Source organism: Oryctolagus cuniculus, chromosome 2 (genome assembly GCF_964237555.1).
Source record: "Oryctolagus cuniculus chromosome 2, mOryCun1.1, whole genome shotgun sequence".
NCBI lineage: Eukaryota > Metazoa > Chordata > Mammalia > Lagomorpha > Leporidae > Oryctolagus > Oryctolagus cuniculus.
In genome coordinates, this window is record NC_091433.1 from 91,317,376 (window position 1) to 91,338,130 (window position 20,755).

At 47.8% G+C, this 20,755-nt stretch overlaps 1 protein-coding gene across 2 annotated transcripts in view; it reads right to left on the minus strand.

Moving 5' to 3' along the window:
- The window catches only part of ZMAT4 (zinc finger matrin-type 4), a 367,608-nt gene that overhangs the window by 237,060 nt on the left and 109,793 nt on the right, over positions 1-20,755 (minus strand). The gene's annotated exons all lie outside the window — the stretch shown is intronic.

Below are 20,755 nucleotides of genomic sequence, written 5' to 3' on the forward strand. Positions count from 1 at the left end.
CCCTGAGGCTGCTGTCAATACAGAATAAGACAAAGGTGCAAGCTCCAAGAAGTGGATAATGTATTGCACTGTCCCCCGAAATTAAGGACAGACAGGTCAGCAAAGAGAGTAGCACACAGGTCAACTGGGATGCACAAAGAAGCAACAAGGGGATGGATTGTTCTCACTCTCCACCCTGTCCTGAGGAACTTGGGCAGGCACTGCCCCCTACAACTGTCCTTTTGTCTATTCTCCCACAGGGGTCCTCTGAGGTCCGACACCACTCAGCCAATAGACACATTGCATGCATGTGCGGGGACCAATCAGCCACGCCACCTGCAAGCAGGCTCAAGCAATGGGAATAAAGGCGGGACTATTAGTTTCTGGCAAGACTGACAGCTCCGTGCCCTATCCAGACTCCCATCACTCGAGACTTGTTTATTTTTTATTGTTATCTTTATTTATTCATTTGGGGGCAGACAGATCAGATGGAGAGAGCACACATCATCTGGTTCACTCCTCACATGTCCGCAGCTACCAACACTGGGCTGAAGCCAAAGGCAGAAGGCCCGAGCACAGCCCAGGTCACCCATGTGGGCATCACCACTACCTTCCAAGGTCCACATTAACAGGAAGCTGGAGCCAGGAGCAGAGCCAGGCTCCACCCCAGGCCCTCTGATGTGGGACCCCGCTGTCCCATGGGGCATCTTCACTGCTAAGCCAAGCGCCCACCCCTCCCGTGACTGCAGAGCAGCACTGTAATTCTAGCTCCCGCGTCCCCACCTGAGGCTGGGCGGCCCAGTGAGCAGAGCAGAGAGAGAGCAGGCTGAGGTTCAGATTCTCGGCACTGGCCCTAGCTCTTTCCACCTGGGTGACTCTGGGCCAATGACTAGAATTGGCCACCAAATACACGTACACTCAAAATGGGTCAGGTTTCCCGATACTTGTTAAGGTGGCCGTGCAGCCCTGCCTTACCCAACCTGCCTCTCGTACACCCTCCTCCACTTCCTGTGTAGTGGGAAACTACAGCTGCCCACAAAACTGCCTCTTGGAGTCAGTGCCAGCCAAAAGTAACCAACATGGCGGCCAGCCATGTCCCCACATTGACCTTAGGCAAATCGTAAGGTCATTCTAATAAAATTACTATGACTGACACTCCTACACCCATCATGCACCTGACACCATGATACTTATAAGAGCTGACACCATGATATTTACAAGAGCTCCACAAAAGGTCAAAGACTTGGGCAATACTCAAACTCCACCCCCAATTCTGCCCCCATGAACACTTCATTAAGCCCCGCCTCCAAACTCCACCCACTAGGCCTGCAGATCAGATGGCCCCACACCTTGTTGAGGGCACTCTCTTTTGAGTATGTCTGAACCCCTTTTTTCTTTTTATTTATTTGTATCTCATAAACACAACATTAGCAACATAGTAATTTTTCCCACTGTACCCATCCTCCCATGCACTACATCCCCCCCTTCTTCCTCCCTCTCCTGTTTAGTCCAAGGAAGACAAACAAACAGAAAGAAAAATAAAAAAAACTAAGAAAACTGTTCCTCAACAGCCTAGACAAGAGTTGTTCTATGTCACTACGCATGCATTTTTGCTCTGTAGGTAAATAAACCTTGTCTTTCTGCTGACGTCTTACCCACATCCCATCCCCGAACTCTTTCTGATGTCAGAAACAAGAACCTGGGCCCAGCCACCCCTCGACATCGGCGTGTATGAGAAACTACAACTCCACCCAGCACTAAATATTTCTTACTATACTATCGACCCCGCCGATTCCCTAACACTGAATCGATCCAATCCATTGCTCTCGATGGAGTCCTGATCTCCTCTCCTTCCTGTAGAGATCATTTCCCTTGTTCTAAAGTCTTTGCCTCTCTTTGCCTTTGTCTACAGTTGCATTTGCACTAATCCCCTGCTCGATGGCTTTTTTTATAGCTTAGCCACAAAGGCAGAGTGGCTTTCAGAGAACACACAGCAAGATACACCTTCTTTACTGGATATATTGTAAATCCTTGCTGTCAATGGTCCTTACTAATCACCTCTGTTAATTCTTTTATACTCCCTACAGCGAGATCATGCTGCCCAACAGTTCCTAAACACTTGATGGTCTTTAGACGGGTGTAAACAGGCTAATAGAACCTCAAAATTTTTACTGAGGTATAATAATGCTGAGTCTCCTTTTTGAATATATATTGTCAACACTTGTATGCCATTTCTAGGTGACCTGTTAGTTTGTTTTTTTTTTAATGGTTGATTTATTTGAAAGGCAGGCTGAAAGAGAGAGCTCTCTCATCTGCTGATTCCCTCCGCAAATGGGCCATGCCAAGAACAGGAGCCTGAGACTGCATCCATGTCTCCCACAGGGACTCACGTACGTGGACAATCTCCTGCTGCCCTCCCAGGCACATTAGCAGGGAGGTGGCCTGGAAACGGAGCAGCTGGGACTCCCAGAGCTCCAATACGGGATGCCGGTGGCTTGGCAGGTGACGTCTTAGCCTGTTGCACTGCCAACACTGGCCCCGATTAGTAGTCTTTAATCTAGGGTCATCTGGAGTGTTTTTTGCCAGGTAGATTGGCAGGCCAGAAGAGAGACTTTGTGTGTGTCAGAGGATTAACCTCTCTCTCTGTAACTCTACCTTTCAACAAATAAAAATAAAAACTAAAAAAAAAAACACTTGCAATTTGCTGGCGAGAGACACAGAGCCTGAGCTGGTGGCAGGAGGCACACACATATGGTCACCAGGGAGCCCGAGCAGTGACATTGCAAGCTCAGATGTGGCTGAGACAGAAGCACCTGCCTCACCCATCTCCTCACAGCCCTGGATTCCCAGAGACCAGAATCATGGTCAAATCAGAAATCTCAACGCACCGAGGTTTTGTGGCTGTTTTTTTTTCCCTCCACTTTCCTAAACTATTCCATTTCTTACTCAAAGTTCACGGTGTCATTTAATTGCAATTTGACAAGACCAGTCAGAGCCCATTAGCTGAACAGAAAAGCGAAATCAATGGCAGGGCCTGTGGTGGCGCCGTGCGTGCAGAGCGCGCCTGGGATCTGCCGCCTGTTGGTGACCCTGATTGGGCGAGGTCGCTGCGCACGGTGTCTCCAGCAGCTCATCTGCCCCAGGTCCCGTATGGACTGGGACTGGCCGCGCACTACACATAGGGCCCTTGCCTGAGGTTAGGGGCTGGGGGAGCTTTGGTTGATCACCTGGCTTGGGGCGTGGCAGTGGAAGCCGAGCGGTTTCTCCTCCTGGGCACGCCTCTTGCCTCCCTTGGCTTTCCCCCCACCCAGGGCCTCCTGCGCTCAGCAGCCACGCCTGAGCCACTCAGGGGGAGAACTCCGGGGCCAGCCCTTCCACTCTGCAGTGGACTGGCTGTGGGGTCCTGCTGCTGGTCAGGCTGGCTCAAAACCACAGCTGCTTGCAAATGATACTGATTGGCAAAGGGACAGAGGACCCAGCAGGCTGTTCCTGGGTGGCTGCCAGCTTGCCTGGCCTCCCACCCAGGGCCGCAACGCTGGGGGGAGGGTGCAGATCCCCCCCTTGCTTCCCAGCACACCCAGCCTTTTCCCAAGAACGGACTCTCTGAGTCACTTACAGCACCAACCTCCGACCGGCTTCTCTCCGCTGCCTCAGCACCAGAAAGAAATTCCCTGACGCTGGGCATGGTGATCCTGCAGCTTTCCAAAAAATAAATAAACGAAAACATCCCCAATGTGACAATGACATCAGTGCAATGGTGCTCAAGGCAGTGTTACCTAAATAGGGAGAGAGACAGCTATGAGTTCATCAAGAGGAAGCCTAGCAAGGCAGCCATGGAGTGAACCTGGCTTCTGTGAAGAGACGCGAGAAATGCTTTCAACACAGCAAGTATGGCATGAAAAATGCTGAACTCAGAATCACACGTGTGTACTACAATCACTACCACGCACAAGCTGATAAGCATGTGAACAGGAGGTGGGGAAGAAAGCAAAAAGCAGAATTAATGAGGATAGAGGGCGCGGGGAAGGTTTTCCCCTTTTTACATCTGGCGTGAATTTGCCTACACGTAGTGAGAACCTGGCAATGCTCAAGCCATTGTCACTTCACCTGCCGTATAAATTTATACACGATTAATGCGATTCGCAGTGAGTATCACGGAGAAGGAATGCTGTTTACATAGCCTGGTAGAATTGCCCACATTTGTGGCTATCATTGATAATTGCTTCTCCACTGTGGAAAGGCTTTTTTTTTTTAAGATTTGTTTTTATTTATTTGAAGGACAGAGTTACAGAGAGAGGTAGAGACAGAGAGAGAGGTCTTCCATCTGCTGGTTCACTCCCCAGATGGCCGTGACGGCCAGAGCTGTGCTGATCTAAAGCCAGGAACCAGGAGCTTCTTCTGGGTCTCCCACGCAGGTGTAGGGGCCCAGGGACTTGGGCCATCTTCCACTGCTTTCCCAGGCTATTGCAGAGAGCTGGATCAGAAGTGGAGCAGCCGGGACTTGAACCGGTGCCCATATGGGATGCTGGCACCGAAGGCCGGGGCAGTTAAAGCCACAACGCAGACCCCTGTTTTGGTTTTGTTTTTGTTGCACAGCTTGGCATCGGAGGAACCTTCTCAACTCAGGGACAATGCGTGCTACTTCAAATCTTACCACATGAGGTCGGGATACACCGTGCCGAGGTCAAGGCGTGCACATTTACCCTTGGAGACCATGGAGCACAGCTCCTTGGAGAAGGCCGAGAGAAAACACATTTCCACCACCCAGGAAACACAACCACCCCAACAAATCCTTATGAGTTTTGCAAAGACTTACTAAGGCCGAACATGTGCGCAGTCTTCAGGAGTCGTAAGAAGACGGACCCCCCCCCCCCCTTCATGAAAGGAACTTCGAGGAGAAAAGTGTACCCTGGGTATAGAGTGTTAAGTACAACTAGTACAGAATCTCAGGATGAATGGGGCCAGCACTGTGGTGCAGTGAGTTAAGCCACCACCTGCTATGCCGGCAGCCCTTACCGGAGCACCAGTTCGAGTCCTGGCTGCTCTGTTTCTGATCCAGCTCACAGCTAATGCACCTGGGAAGGAAGCAGACAATGGCCCCAAAGGCTTGGGCCCCGGTCACCCATGGGGAAGTCCCAGGGTCATAGCTTCAGCCTGGCCCAGCTGCAGACATTGTAGCCATTTGCTGAGTGAACCAGAGATGGAAGATTCTCTCTCTCTCTCTCTCTCTCTCTCTCTCTCTCTCTCCCTGCCTACAAATCTTTAAAAAGTCAGAGACGCGAAAGATCTGTTACCTTAAGAGCAAAGACTTGAGAAAGAAGTAACAGTCTCTTCAGCTGCACCGAGAGTCACTCCAAGCCTCTTTCCCACTTTCCTATTTGCATCTTAAGCCAAAAGCCGTAACTTTCACTCCAGCCACACGGACTTGAAGCTTCCCAGATAGGCCTGAAATTAACGACTCTTGCATTTTAATGAAAGTCCCTGCAGCCGATTCCAGGCATTGCGAAGAGTCCGATGTAACCGCACATCAGTTTATTTTGCTGAAACTGTTCCCTGGGAACTCACAACTGCAGGTCAGCCTCTCTGGTGGGGACGGGGAGAGAAGCAAGTGTACCTCTATTTCAGACGCACTGGTGTGGAAGAAGAAGGCAGAACACATCAAAACATAATGACTCTGAACTCCACCTAAACAACCATCATCCAATAGTACACATTCCATTAAGAAAATAAATCCACAGCTCAAATTTGCTTCCCACAAGGCTACTGATTTTTGGCCTTATGAAGGTGGAGCTAGCAGAGAAACTGTGTATTGGCATAACGCTCCGAGCAGTCTGCACAGCCCCCCACCCCATTTATCACGTCGACTCATCCTCGAATCCGAGTTGTGAGGCTGGCAGGAGCGGCGTTGTCGCAAATAAGCTTTGCAATCCGCCCCTGGTTTCCTAGATAAGTCTTCCACCATCTTTCTTCATCATGGTATCTAATTATACCTCTCTAAAAACCCACAAAAATAAGCTCAAGACTTCAAGGAAAAGGGAAAACCTGGAGCAGATGGCTAGTTATAGAAGGTGAGCCCCACATGACATCAAAGTGGCAGGGTTTCTTCTCCAGCTGTGGTCAACAGGAACCAGTTAAGGAAAAGACAAGAACCAAGCCTCAAACTCCTGGGGTGCCTGGAGATCGGCTGGCTGGTGTGAGGTAGGGGTGCCCTCTGACACAGTAGAAGGAGAGGGAGTCCTTCTCACTCCATCATTGAAGACCCCAAGGATGATCCCTGGGAAGCTGGGGCACAGCCCCATTGGAAAGCAAGGTCCAAGGCAGACAAGCCCAATAGGAAACTGTACATGAGATCTTCAAAACATTTATGGAAAATGCAGGTTGTGAAAATACTATGCATGGATTGCAAAAAAATATATTACACCAAAAATAAACTTCCCTTTTCATTTTTAAAATGGTTTTTCTTATTTATTAGACAAGGAGAATGACAGAGAGAGGAGGAGAAAGAGAGAGAGAGAGAGAGAGAGAGAGAGAGAGAGATTGAGGTCTTCCATCCACTGGTTCACTCCCCAAATAGCCATAATAGCCAGGGCTGGGTAACGCTGAAGCCAGGAGCCAGGAATTCCATACAAGTCTCCCACCTGGGTGCAGGGGCCCAAGCACTTGGGCCATCCTCCACTGCTTTTCCAGGTGCATTAGCAGGGAACTGACTGGAAATGCAGCAGCCGGGGCTTGAACTAGCACTCCGACAGACATGGGATGCTGGCATCGCAGATGGCGGTTTAACCTGATGCACCACACCACCAAGCCTTTTTCACTGAATTCGTAGAGGGACTTCCTGAATGTGCCCGGGGACTGTCTCCAATGAGAGAGGCTCTTCCCTGAATGATGCTCCTTCCCTCCCTTATTATCGTGGGGAGGAGCAACTCAGCATCTGAGCAGACAAAAGCCGTCCCTAGAGAAAGGATTCATTCACCAACAGAGATGCAAGAGCTAAAGCCCCGTGCGTTTCCAGGACCCTTACCCAGGCTGCGGAGCTGTGAAACAGTCTCTAGTCCAGTCCTGGAGCTCGGAGTGGGTCCAAAGGCTCTCAAAGAAAGCAAGGCCAATCCACCCTTTGGGGGTGATGTGGGGGCCCCAATGGCCTTGGGCATCCACGAAACAACCCATGCAATATACAAGGAGACTTTAGAATGTGTGTGCTGCGGGAAGCAGAAGTGACTTTTAAACACTGTAAGTTTTGTGTCCTTTAATGCATTATGAACCAAGGGTCGAATAAAAAATGTCACAGGCCAACTGACTGAGAGGAGATGGTACTAAACGAACACACGGCACAGATGTAAAATATCCCAGCTTGCCCTTCATAGACGTTCACACTTGTCCTGGGGCACTGCAGATCTGCAGGGCGATTCTCTAGGACGCAGAGACATAGGAGCAGGCAGGGAGAAAAAAGTGACACATGGAGGACCAGGATAAGTCCAGTATGGCTTTTGCAGCAAATAAATAGACAACTAGGTGGAACTGAATACAAAGTTGTAAAGCGCAACCAATACTTTGGGATCAAAAAGAAAACCGGGAAAATATATCTAAACAACAAGTAATAGACTCAGGGTTGATAGAAATAATTACAAAAACACAGGGCCAGTGCTGTGGCACAGTGAGTTGAGCAGCAACCTGCGGCACCGGCATCCCATTTGAATCCGGACACTCCACTTCCAGTCCTGCTCCCTGCTAATGTACCTGGGACAGCCGCAGCAGATGGCCCAAGCACCTGGGCCCCTGCACCCATGTGGGAGACCCAGAAGAAGCTCCTGGCTCCTGGCTTTGGCCTGGCCCAGCCCTGGCTGTTGCTGCCATTTGGGGAGTGAACTAGTGGATAGAAGATACTCTCTCTCTCTCCCTCTCCCTCCTCTCTCTCTCTCTCTCCCCCTACCCTTCTCTTTCTCTCTCCCCGCCTCCCCTTCTCCTTCAATTAAAAAAAAAACCTTTTTTAACCAAGTTTGAATGATCTTGTAATTTCATCTCCCATTACTTGTTTAAAGCACCCACACATGCAAGAGGCAACCCAAGATGTAGGAAAATGTTTTTTAACACGTAAAACAAAATGGTGCAATGTCTGAGATAGAGCACGCTCACAAATTCATACGGACACAAAAGTAGGAAACAGACAAAGGAGTATAGAAACACAAACAGGTGAAAGGCCCATTAAAAAGAAGTTCATCCAAATGCTACCTTACAATTTTTAAATTAAAAATATGTCTATGTTCATCCATCAAGTTGGCAAGCTGTAAATTGATACCGGCTTCCTGGGTGGAAATTTTGCAATATATATTCAAAAGGCAAAAACTTATTTGCTCCAACAATCCTACTCCTATGAATTTATTCTAAGGAAGCAATTAGAGACATGCATTGCCATTTATTTGTAACAGTGACAATGAGATAGGTTAAATGCCTTAAAATGAGAGCGATAAATATTATATCTATGATACATTACCAAAGAGCTATTAGCAAGCATAATGATAATATCCAATGACATGGAAAAATGTGTATGTTATGACATTAAGAAAAAAAGACCCTTTCACACTAGAATACAGATGATGCCACATCTTTAGACAAAAATCTCTATGTGGATACAAGGTATGAATGTGTTGTGCATATACATGGCAAAGTTCCTGGATAAAAACATACGGAAAGGAGTGGTATTTTTATATGCATCACAAGTGATTTTAAATTTCTTCTGTATGCCTTTATGAATTTTCCGAATTTAAGAGACAAAACAATTCCAATAAAATCACCATTCTAAAGACTCTTTGCAACCCTGATGATTGGCCATGCTGAGAGTCCTGCTGTAAGATGAGGAAACTGTCAGGAAGACCAAGAGATCTGCTCAAGATCCCACAATTTATAAATCCCCAGAGAATGGGACTACGATCTGTGTCCTTACTGTTGGGTCCCCATAACCCATCCCCATGCCTGACACGTGGCCTGTGCTCCGTAGAGATGCATTGATTGAGTAAACGAACAGGTGAATGAAGCAGGTGTTTCACCTAGTTGTTAAGTCACCTGCAAGCCACCTTGGAGGACCTGGGTTCAATTCCCGGCTCCAGCTCCTCACTCCAGCCTCCTGCTAATTCACACAGACCCTAGGAAGCAGCCGTGATGTCTCAAGGCTTTGGGTTCCTAGCACCCTTACTGATTGAGTTCCCAGTTCCTTTTCAACCCATCCAGGGGCCATGGAGGGTATCTGGGGAGTGAACAGCATATGGGAATTCCCTCCTCATTGTACACACACGCACACACACACACGCACGCTGAGGATCTGCTGTAACTGGAACAGAAGAGGAGGGGGATTCCAGGCAGCAGGCACCCAGTATGTGCAGCTCACTGAGCCAAAGCGGCGTGGACAGGCAGAGCTGATGCTGCCACTGCTCGCACAAACGCAGACTCACGAAGACTAGCTTTGCAAAGTCTCCCCGCTGCGTCTTTAATACAGCGCCCTGGGCATCTGGCCTGCTGCAGACCTAACTATGCCTCCCCCCACCCGGCAAAGGGGGTTGTCCATCGAAGTCCTACCCCACAGTGGGATTGTATGTTCCAGCAGGTACCTGAGGTCACGGGGCTGGGGCTCTAATCTGACAGACCTGATGCCCTTCTAGAACAGACCCCCGAGTGTGCGCGGGAGACCTCTGCCCCACCCCACCAGCTCTGTCTCTGTCTCTTTCCCTGTGTGCAGAGGAAAGACCCAGGGGAACACACCACAAAGGGGCGGCCATCTTCCAAGGCGGGACCACAGCTCAGATTGGAAACCGACATTTCCCCATAGACTCTGCCTCCAGAACCGTGAGCGACCCAATGCCTGCTGGGTAAGCCCCTACTCCGTGGCATCTTGTTAGGGCGGCCCACCCTGACGGATGCCTGGAACTCCATCCTGGTCTCCCACGTTTCCCATGCACATTAGCAGGGTGCATCAAAAGTGGAGCAGCCGGGACTTGAACCGGCGCTCTGCTTTGGGATGCCGGTGATGCAGGCCTCAGTCTAGTCCCCTGAACCGTGATAGGCCAGCCCCAATCAATCCATTTTTCAAAAGCAAAAAGGGTAGCCTCAAAGCTTCAAGAAGGAGGCCTCTTTGTTTCTTCCAAAATATTTTTAAATAAGAAATGCATGTCTTAAATGAGTTCTGCATTGAGACAAAACAAATTTCAGTTGGAGAAAAACATGTATGCTGGGATATGCAGAACCCATGATTGTATAAACATGTTTGTACTAAATCTATATTGCTGGTGGCCTACGCAACAAGCTATATTATTGCATTACAATTTTTTTAAAATATTTTGTTGAAATACAGAGTTAGAGAGGTACAGAGAGAGAGAGAAGGTCTTCCATCCATTGGTTCCTCCCCAAATGGCTAAAACAGCCAGAGCTGGGCAGATCTGAAGCCAAGAGCCAGGAGCTTCTTCCGGGTCTTCCATGCGGGTGCAGGGGCCCGAGGACTTGGGCTATCCTCCACTGCTTTCCCAGGCCACAGCAGAGAGCTGGATCAGAAGTAGAGCAGCTGAGACTCAAACTGGCGCCCGTATGAGATGCTGGCACTGCAGGCTGGGGCTTTACCCACTGTACCACAGCACCAGCCCCATATGACAATTTTAAATCCAAGTCTTGCAGCTCCAAAAATCAAATTTCCACCAAAGGAGGAGCAGTGATTCCGTGGTGGGAGTTCGGTGCTCAGCCCGTCTCCGTAATGTCTGTGCATTTTAAGCAGGATTCCATGAGACCAAAAAACCATCGAGGCCTCTCTATAACTGTTTGGGGAGGCAACGAAAATGCAGTTTCCCAGAAGCCCCTTGTAGAAGTTGCTACAGTCAGAGATGAGGCGAAAAATAAAGCCAGTGTGATCAGTGATTAAAGTCGGAGAAGACAGGGCGATTTGAAATAACAAAGCTATCAAATCCCTGGGAAATGTGGAGGCTTAAACCACATGAGCCAATGCTGGGCTATAATTTCCCAAGGTCTCTTGATTTCTTTTTTATATACAATTCATGGCTGGACTAAGAAAAATGTTAGCACTTGATAAAAATATCACTGTGTGAAGTCTTCCAAGATTAACCCCACCACTGCTACAGGCAAAATGCTAGAGCAGTCCTTGGCTATCTGGAGTGAGGTTCAGTGTATGGCAAAGACTACATCCTGTAGTCCAAGACCTCCGGAGGTAGAGGGGAACCCGGGCAAGGCAGGACAGCACCCAGGGGGCCACACGCAGACCGTGTGTGCTGGCCCAGCCCTGCCTGCTCCAGCAGCTTCTTCCATGGCTTGCACGCCTCGGTGTGTACCATACAATTATCCTCAAACTGCCCTCTGTTCTGGGTTACAGTCCTGATCCGTCCCCAAAATGCTCCTGTAGACATTCTGTACCGAGCCAACACTTGTTAACTGTGGCCAGCACTGCGATGCAGGGGATTAATCTATTGCCTGGGACACCAGCATCCATATTGAAACACCAGTTCGAGTCCCAGCAGCTCCACTTTCCATCCAGCTCCCTGCTAATGCACCTGGGAAAGCAGTGGAAGATGGCCCAAGCACCTGGGCCCCTACACTCATGTGGGAGACCTGCGTGGAGTTCCTGGCTCCTGGCTTCAGCTTGGCCGGGCCCTGGACTTTGGGACTATTTAGGGAGTAAAACCGCTGATGAAACATTTCTCTCTCTCTCTCTCTCTCTCTCTCTCTCTCTCTCCATCTTTCTCTCTCTCTCTGTGTGTGTGTGTGTGTGTGTATGTGTCACTCTGTCTTTCAAATAAATAAAATAAAATAAAAATTCTTTTTTAAAAAACCCCACTGTTAACTACCTAAATAGCTTGGAAAGTCTGCTCATACATAATCCCAATGGACTCCACTCCAAACAAAGCAATAGTTAAAAAAAAAAGAAGACAAAAATAGAAGAAAAAAAATGGACAAAGCATTTAATGAGATGTGTAAAGCTTCATAAAGGGTTTCTCCATCTCTCAGCAAATTACATGCTTAATATACAGTTCCAAACCACATGTGAATGACTTTTCCTTCAAAGACTTTATAGCCACATTGTTGTTTTTAAAGATTTATTTATTTATTTGAAAGGCAGTGTTTCAGAGAGGCAGAGGTAGAAAGAGGCAGAGGGGGAGAGAGAGAGAGAGAGGTCTCCATCCACTGATTCACTCCCCAAGTGGCCACAACGGCCAGAGCTGGACTGATCAGAAGCCAGGAGCTTCTTTGCGGTCTCCCAGAGGGGTGCAGGGGCTCAAGGACTTGGGCCATCTTCTACTGCTTTCCCAACCACGGCAGAGAGCTGGATCGGAAGTGGAGCAGCCGGGTCTTGAACTGGCGCCCATATGGGATGTGGGCACTGCAGGCAGTGGCCCTACTCGCTATGCCACAGCACCAGCCCCTAACCACTTTGTTTCTAAAAATACTTCCAGGAATCTATGAGAGGTCTTCCAAAAGTTCATGGGAAATTCACATCATGCAAAAACTAGGCAGGGATTTCAAAGTTTTCCCACCAAAAGAAACATGTCTTTCAATTTCAGTTTTCCATGAACTTTTTCAAAGACCTTTATATAACATCTATAATATGAAAAACTTGGATCACATTTTTTAAAAGATTTATTTATTTGAAAGAATCAGAGAGAGAGAGAGAGAGAGAGAGAGAAGAGTGCTTCCCTCCTCTGGTTCACTCCACAGATGGCCATACCGACCAGGCTAAAGCCAGGAGCCAGGAGCTTCTTTAGGGTCTCCCACATGGGTACTGGGGCCATCTCCTGCTGCTTTCCCAGGTGCATTAGCAGGGAGCTGGATTAAAGCGGAGCAGCTGGGACAGGAACCAGCACCTATATGGGATGCCAGCGCTGCAGGCGGCTTTACCCACTGAGCCACAACACAACAGCCACCGCCACAATTGTTTTTAGACATCTTTCTGTAAAAGATTATGCACAGAATAGCACAGTCATCTCTCCTTCCTGCTGTCTTCAATCTCCCTACCGGGGTATGAGCCAGGGTTTTGCACACAAAATTCCCCAGCTGCAGTGGGGCAGGCGTGGGAACCCTCATCCCTCATGGACGCTGAAATCCTTAGGGCCCCGCTGTGACACCAGAACAAGAGCAGACAAGCAGCTGGGTTAGACCAGATGAAGGGAAAACAGGTTGTTTTTTCCCCTCTTGAATCTGTCTTTTGAGTTCCCCAAACAGTTAAGTACTAAGAAGCCCACTTTATTTTCGCAGCACTGTCTGCTCTGTTTACTAGCACTTTGCAGACCTTGGGGGAGCTGGCACGTGCTGCCAGTCGCAGCTCTGATATCACTGCGGCTCCCACACCACCTGCTTTTCAATTTATCTATTTGCCTTTCCAAAGTCCCCGTGTTTAGTCTGTTTGCAGGTTGCTTTGATTTGATGGCGTGATTAAAGAAAAATAGGGCATTTCTGAAAGGATGCCTCATTCGCCAGGTGGTTGAGTACAAGATGGTTTTAGTGCATCAGTACCTCCAGGTGCACCCACAGCCTCTCTGTCACTCCCTCCCCCCACCCCTACAACCCATCCCCACCAGCAGAGTATGCCCTGGCCCTCCTGGGGACAGTGGAAGGAGACAGCAGGAATTCCCGGGGCCCCATTGTCTCTCACTGCCTGCCCTCTGCTTTCAGGTCAGACCTGGAGTCGCCCTTTGCCTCCATCCTTGCCCAAAGTTCACTCCCAGGCCCACTTTCTTCAGCATCACCAGGGATTTTTAAGAAGGCAGGTTCCAGATTTCATTATGAGCAATACTGGGGTAGCAGTCTGGGGCTTAGGTTTTTATTGTCTATCAGTTCCCCTGGTGGTTCTTAGGAAAGTGGATTTTTTTTTTAACGTTGGCTTTACGCTCTCCCCTCCCCACCTCTGTCCTAATCCTCTCCTCTCCCCCCGCCCCTTCCATAGCTGCCAAGGCCAGATTGCAAGGGAAAGAAAATAGACCAAGGGAGCTATCTCCCGGCTTCAGCTGGATTGCACTTCATGCTCGAGGTGCAATCAGGGAGAACTGGTCTCCAGGCCAGTCTCCTGGGGAACCTACGGAGCGCTGGCCGGGAAGCACAGAGTTGGAAGAAAACTCTTTTCTGGCAGGGGCACCACGTTACCAGCCTTTCAGCCCTCAAATGCCTTGACTGGCAACGGCCAGCGTTTCTCAGAATCTTCTCTCTCCCATCCCCGGCACCTTCCATCCGCCTCTTCCTAACCACCTTCAGAACACATCCCCTTAGGATCCTACTGCTCGTACTCACTACTGCCAAGGAGAAGTCATCACCTGCCCTCTTTAGCCTCATCAGTCCCTTTTCCATATCTTAGTATGGAACACCAACGCTTGTGCCACCTACAGGCACAAAACCAACCGAGGCAAAAATGCTGAGCTAGTCAAACCAAGAATTTGGAATCAAGAAGACACAGTTGAAGCATTGACAATTGTTACTCATATGAAACAACAACATAAAATCATAAAAAGCAGAAAGAAGACATTTTGGGTAGCAGGATTACTGGGATTTTTGGCTTAATAGATGAAAATCCGTGAATGTGATATACCACGTTGTAGAACCAAAGACACCAAATCTATGATCATCTCTACAGTAAGGAAAAAAAGAAAAAGCTTTGGACAAAACACTCTCATGATAAAACCAATCAACAGCTGGAAAAATAAACGAAGTTCTTCAACTTGATGAGCTTATCTGTGAAAACATTAACAGCATTCTTAGTGGTGGAAGATTAGAAACTACCTTTTTTTAAAAAAAAAAAGATTTATTTATTTGGAAGTCAGAGTTACAGAGAGAAGAAGAAGGAGAGAGAGAGAGAAAGAGAGAGAGAGGTCTTCCATTTGCTGGTTCACTCCCCAATTGGCAGCAATGGTCAGAGCTGTGCCAATCTGAAGCCAGGAGCCAGGAGCTTCCTCTGGGTCTCCCACATGGGTACAGGGACCCAAGAACTTGGGCCATCTTGTACTGCTTTCCCAGGCCATAGCAGAGAGCTGGATCGGAAGTGGAGCAGCCGGGACTTGAACCGTTGTCCATATGGGATGCCAGCACTGCAGGCAGAGGCTTTATTTGCTATGCCACAGTGCCGGCCCGAGAAACTTTCTTTCTGAAGTGAGGAATATGTTCCCTCTTACCAGCTCAGTGCAAGGTCTACCAGAAGCTCTGAATAGCATGCTGAAGAAACAGAGACCCTTGTGGTATGGGGAAACACTTAGACCAGAGAGAAGTAAAAGCAGCTCTATTTGCAGATGACACGATCCTAACAAGGCTACAAGAGCTATCAGAATTAACAAACTAGTTTGACAAGGTTGCAAGACACAAGATCAATATAAGAAAATCAACTGCATTTCTAAATACTAACAATGGGGCCGGCGGCCGTGGCTCAATAGACTAATCTTCCACCTAGCGGCGCCGGCACACCAGGTTCTAGTCCCGGTCGGGACACCGGATTCTGTCCCGGTTGCCCCTCTTCCAGGCCAGCTCTCTGCTGTGGCCCGGGAAGGCAGTGGAGGATGGCCCAAGTGCTTGGGCCCTGTGCCTACATGGGAGACCAGGAGAAGCACCTGACTCCTGCCTTCGGATCAGCGCGTTGTGCCAGCCGCAGCACGCCAGCCGTGGCGGCCATTGGAGGGTGAACCAACGGCAAAAGGAAGACCTTTCTCTCTGTCTCTCTCTCTCACTATCCACTCTGCCTGTCAAAAAAAATAAAGAAAGAAAGAAAAATAAATAAATAAATATTAACAATGAATGATCCAAAAATGTAATAAAGAGACAGACACAAAACATTATTTACACTAGAATCTTTGGTATGTAAGCTGATCTTCAAAGTCACATGGATTCAGATTAGCCAACGCTGTCCTGAGAAGCATAAAAATGGAGAACTTATGCTTCCCACTTCAAATGTTTCCATAAAGCTGTAGCAATCACAGCTGTGCAACACTGGCATAAAACGGATACATGGACCAAAAGAATAGAACAGAGAGTCCATCTTACAGGTATGAATAATTGATTTTTGAGTAGGGCACCAGGGCAATTTGCCAAAATAGTGGTGAGACAATTGAATGTCCACACACAACAGTATGAAGTTGGATTCCTACCTCACACCATAGACAAAACTTAACTCCAAACATTTGGGCATTGATGCAGCAGTTAAAACTATAAAACTCTGAAGAAAACAGGCAAGTAAATACTTAGAACCTGGCATTAGTCAATGACTTCTTCCTTGACACACAAAAAAGCACAAGTGACAAGGCAAAGATAGATCAGTTGGACTTAATCAAAATTTTAAACATTCTGTGCTTCAGTCCACAGGACGGGTGAAAATATTTTGCAAATCATAGATCTGTCAAGGGACTTTTATCCAGAATGTAGGCATGACTTCTACAACTTCAAAGTAAAAAGACTAATATCCCAGTTAAATAATGGGCAGAGGACTTTGTTAAAAATAGAGGCTGAGAGATATTAAAGAGGTAAAGCTAGATTCTATTTAAAGTCTGCTGCAATTAGAGAAGAGAGACTCCATCCAAGACTTCCTTCCAGATAGTAAGGATTTATAACTAAGGAGTGGACTAGGGGCTGGGGGCATGGGCACTACTCCTCTAGAAATGATAGACAAGTTGCCAATAAGTTGGTGAAAAGATGGTCAGCATCACTGCTCATTAGGGAAATGCAAATCCAAGCCACCACAGAAAAACAGCACAAATGTGATCAGAAAGACAGATTATAACCAGTGATGCCGAAGTTGGGTGAGATGCCCTAGCAGGATGTAGAATGGTGTAGCCACAATGGAAAACAGTTCTCTAGTTCCTAAAAAAGTCACCGTATGACCCAGGAATTCCATTCAAAAGGGATACACCCATGAGAACGGAAAAACATGTGCACTCAAAACCTTGTGCATGACTGCTCATAGTAGCATCATTACCAAGGTGGATGTGACCCAACATCCTTCCAATGACGAATGAATAAACAAAATGTGGCCCACCTCCTGAGAGCAGGATGTCATTCACTCATCACAAGGAATGAAGATCTGACACGCTGCAATGCGGTTCTACCTTGAACACATTATGCTGAGTGTTGGAAGCAACACACAAAAGGCCATACTTTATACAATTCCAAAGATATGAAATATCAAGTATGCAAATATGCAGAGACCAACAATAGATTAGTAGCTACCAGGAGCTGGGCAGAGGGGAGAATGTGTATAGGACTTGTTAGTATGACCATATTATACAGCCAGCAAGTATGGGGTTTCTTGAAGATGGTATGAGTGCTCCTGAATTAGTGGTAAATAATGCCCAGCACTGAAATAACCAACCACCATCAAACTGTATGCTTCAAATGGTGAACTTCTTACTGTTTACTCCAAAACAAAACTGTTACTAAAAATAAAATTTTGAAAAATATTAAAAATAAGTGAAATTGATTTCTAGAAGATAGAACAAAAAATCCAAGAGTACATAGAAACAAGTGCGAAAATGTCAAATATTAAAAAAAATTCAAGTGGCCACCAAATGCTTCCACTCTACCGCCACTGATTTAAAAAAAGGGCGGAAGGCTCAAATAGCTGGATCACTTTATGAGGTTGATGTATTGCTTTTTTTAACTAGGTGCCAAAATTCTTAGATAAAATGGGAGCCGGCACGGTGGCACAGTGGGTTAACGCCCTGGCCTAAAGCGCCGGCATCCCATATGGGCACCGGTTCGAGACCTGGCTGCTCCGCTTCCTGTCCAGCTCTCTGCTATGGCCTGGGAAAGCAGTAGAAGATGGCCAAGTCCCTGGGTCCCTGCACCCGCGTGGGAGACCCAGAAGAAGCTCCTGGCTCCTGGCTTTGGATCTGCGCAGCTCCGGCCATTGCAGCCATCTGGGGAGTGAGCCAGCGGATGGAAGACCGCCGCCCCCCCTGCCTCTCCTCTCTCTGTGTAACTCTTTCAAATAAATAAATAAATCTTTTTAAAAATTCTTAGATAAAATGGACCAAATGAATACATCCTTGTGTTATTTTTTAAAGTAATGTATCATGATCAATCATAGATTATCTAAGAGATGCAAATATAGCACAACATTAAAAAAAATCAATGATATTCATCACACTAATAGACTAGGGAAAGAAAAAAAATCTGTACCAATCAATGCCAAAAGACCATTTGATAAAACCCAGCACCTGTTCGTCACTTTTTAATCTTAGGAAGCTAGGGACAGTGCTACGGTTTCAACGTGTGCCTCAGAAGGTCATGAGTTCAAAGCGACCCCGGAAGGTCTTACGGTGATGATACTGGAAGGTGCAGCCTTTGGGGAGAAATCAGGGTTAGGTGAGGCCATAGTGTGTCCCCACACTGGCGTTAGTGGTTTGGTAGAGGAGGGGAGACCCAGTCAGCACTCTGTCTTGCCATCATGCCCTCACCAGATGCTGAGCACACACAATCTCCATGCTCTTGAACTTCCCAGCCTCCAAAATCATGAGTCAGATCAACTTCTATTTCTTACAGATTACCCAGTCTGTGGCATTCAGTTATAGCAACAGAAAACGGACGAAGACAGAAATAGTCTTCTATCCATACAGATTATATGAAAAATATACATCACCGTTAAAGTAATAGAAGCGGATTATGATATCTAGTCCTTTTAAGACTAGAAATAAGGGGCCCGCACTCTGCCATTAGCAAGTAAAGCTGTCAGCCGCAGTGCCGGCATCCCACATGGGTGCTGGTTTGAGTCCTGGGTGCTCCACTTCTGATCCAGCTCCCTGCTAATGCTCCTTAGGAAGCAGCAGAAGATGGGCCCAGGGCTTGGGCCCCTGCACCTATGTGGGAGAACAGGAAGAAGCTCCTGGCTCCTGGTTTCAGATCAGTCCAGCTCTGACCACCGCAGCCATTTGGGGAGTGAACCTGCAGATGGAAGACCTCTCTCTCTGTCTCTCCTTCTCTGTCTCTCTCAGCCTCTGCTTCTCTGTAACTATGCCTTTCAAATAAATAAATCCTTTTTATAAAAAGATTAAAAGTAAGAAAAATATGACCACTGTCACTACTGCTGTTGCATATCGTAGTGTAATGCCTTGCTAACAGCATAAAGAAAAAAAGAAAAAGAGACCTAAGAGCAGGAGGGAAAGAGCCAACACCTACTGTTTGCGAATAATACAAACATTGATCGGGAGAAGCTGGGAGGACCCGTAGACAGCCCGTTAGAACACAGAAGCAGTAAATCAACTGGATGGGCTGGAAGACGCACTGGCCAGACCCCCTTCCATGGAGAGCTTGTGGATGCTCTTGGGAGTAGACACCACACAACCTTCAAATGCTCAAACAACACCTTCTGCAACAGGGTTGCTTGCCAAGGTCAAGTCCTGCACAAGGTTTGGCGACAAGAATACAGTGGTATATAACACGCGAGGCATCTTGCATAGACCAAGTTTGAGACTGTGTTAGGAACTTTGGGAATGGTTATCAATCTTCTACACCCGAGGTTAAATCGTATTCAGCTAGGATGTGGCTCCACAGCTCACAGGATGTACAGAGCCAGGACTGGAACCCAGGTTTTCCAACTGCAGAAGCCAATGTCAGGATAACTAAGAGGAAAGCATGCCCAACCTACTTCTGCGTGTTTGTTGATCTCCACCCCCATTCTTGGAATACCTGCATGTCTCCCTCCCACCCTCCGGATAATAAAGTCCTCTGTCTACTCCAAGACTGGCACCTCGCAAAGACACCAGAAGGGCCAGAATGCTCATTTCATCTTCTTCCAACCTCTCACTGCTCTCGTTGTCTTGAACATATGTTTTGGCTCCTTTATTATCTTCATTTAGTAGGCGATTCATCAACTTATGACCTTACAGCCCTACAACTCCCCCAGCTGATCTCACAGCCCACTTTGGAAAAGGACAATATTTGATGAAACTCCCTTACTCTAACAAGGCACCACATACTATAGGCGTCCAAAAACCGCCTCTTGATCGGAAATGAATACAGGCATTAGGGTATTAATTAGTCTCTCTGTCTTGAGGACACGGGGCTGTCTGTCCACCCCCGCTCTGTTTGTCTTCTTCAAACACGGGTCAGTGTTGCGTACTGCATGTGATTCTTTGGCCATCTGACAGATTCAGAGTCCCTTCTCAAAAGCCAGTGCTCGCCGGCGCCGCGGCTCACTAGGCTAATCCTCCGCCTAGCGGCGCCGGCACACCGGGTTCTAGTCCCAGTCGGGGTGCCGGATTCTGTCCCAGTTGCCCCTCTTCCAGGCCAGCTCTCTGCTGTGGCCCGGGAGTGCAGTGGAGGATGGCCCAAGTGCTTGGGCCCTGCACCCCATGGGAGACCAGGAGAAGCACCTGGCTCCTGGCTCCTGCCATCGGATCAGCGCAGTGCGCCGGCCGCAGCGCGCCGGCCGCGGTGGCCATTGGCAAAGGAAGACCTTTCTCTCTGTCTCTCTCTCTCACTGTCCACTCTGCCTGTCAAAAAATAAAAATAAAAAAATAAAAGCCAATGCTCTATGAACGTATTGAGTTAGACCTGCGAGTGTTTGTTCACCCAGCGTCATCTCACATTCAGGATGGACATGTCCTCGTCCAAGGAAAATAAACGTGTCTCCGTGCCAACGTCATCGGCGAATGCATGACTGCGGGGTAGAACGCGCAACCCCCTCCCTCCTGCTACCTGCTCGGAACTAGCTTTCAAGTGAGCGCACCCCCACCTCTCTTCACCTGCTGATTTGCTGTTTCATAGAACTGTGCTCCGATTTTGAAAACTGATGAAAAAGGGTGGCTAATCTGTGAGTGTG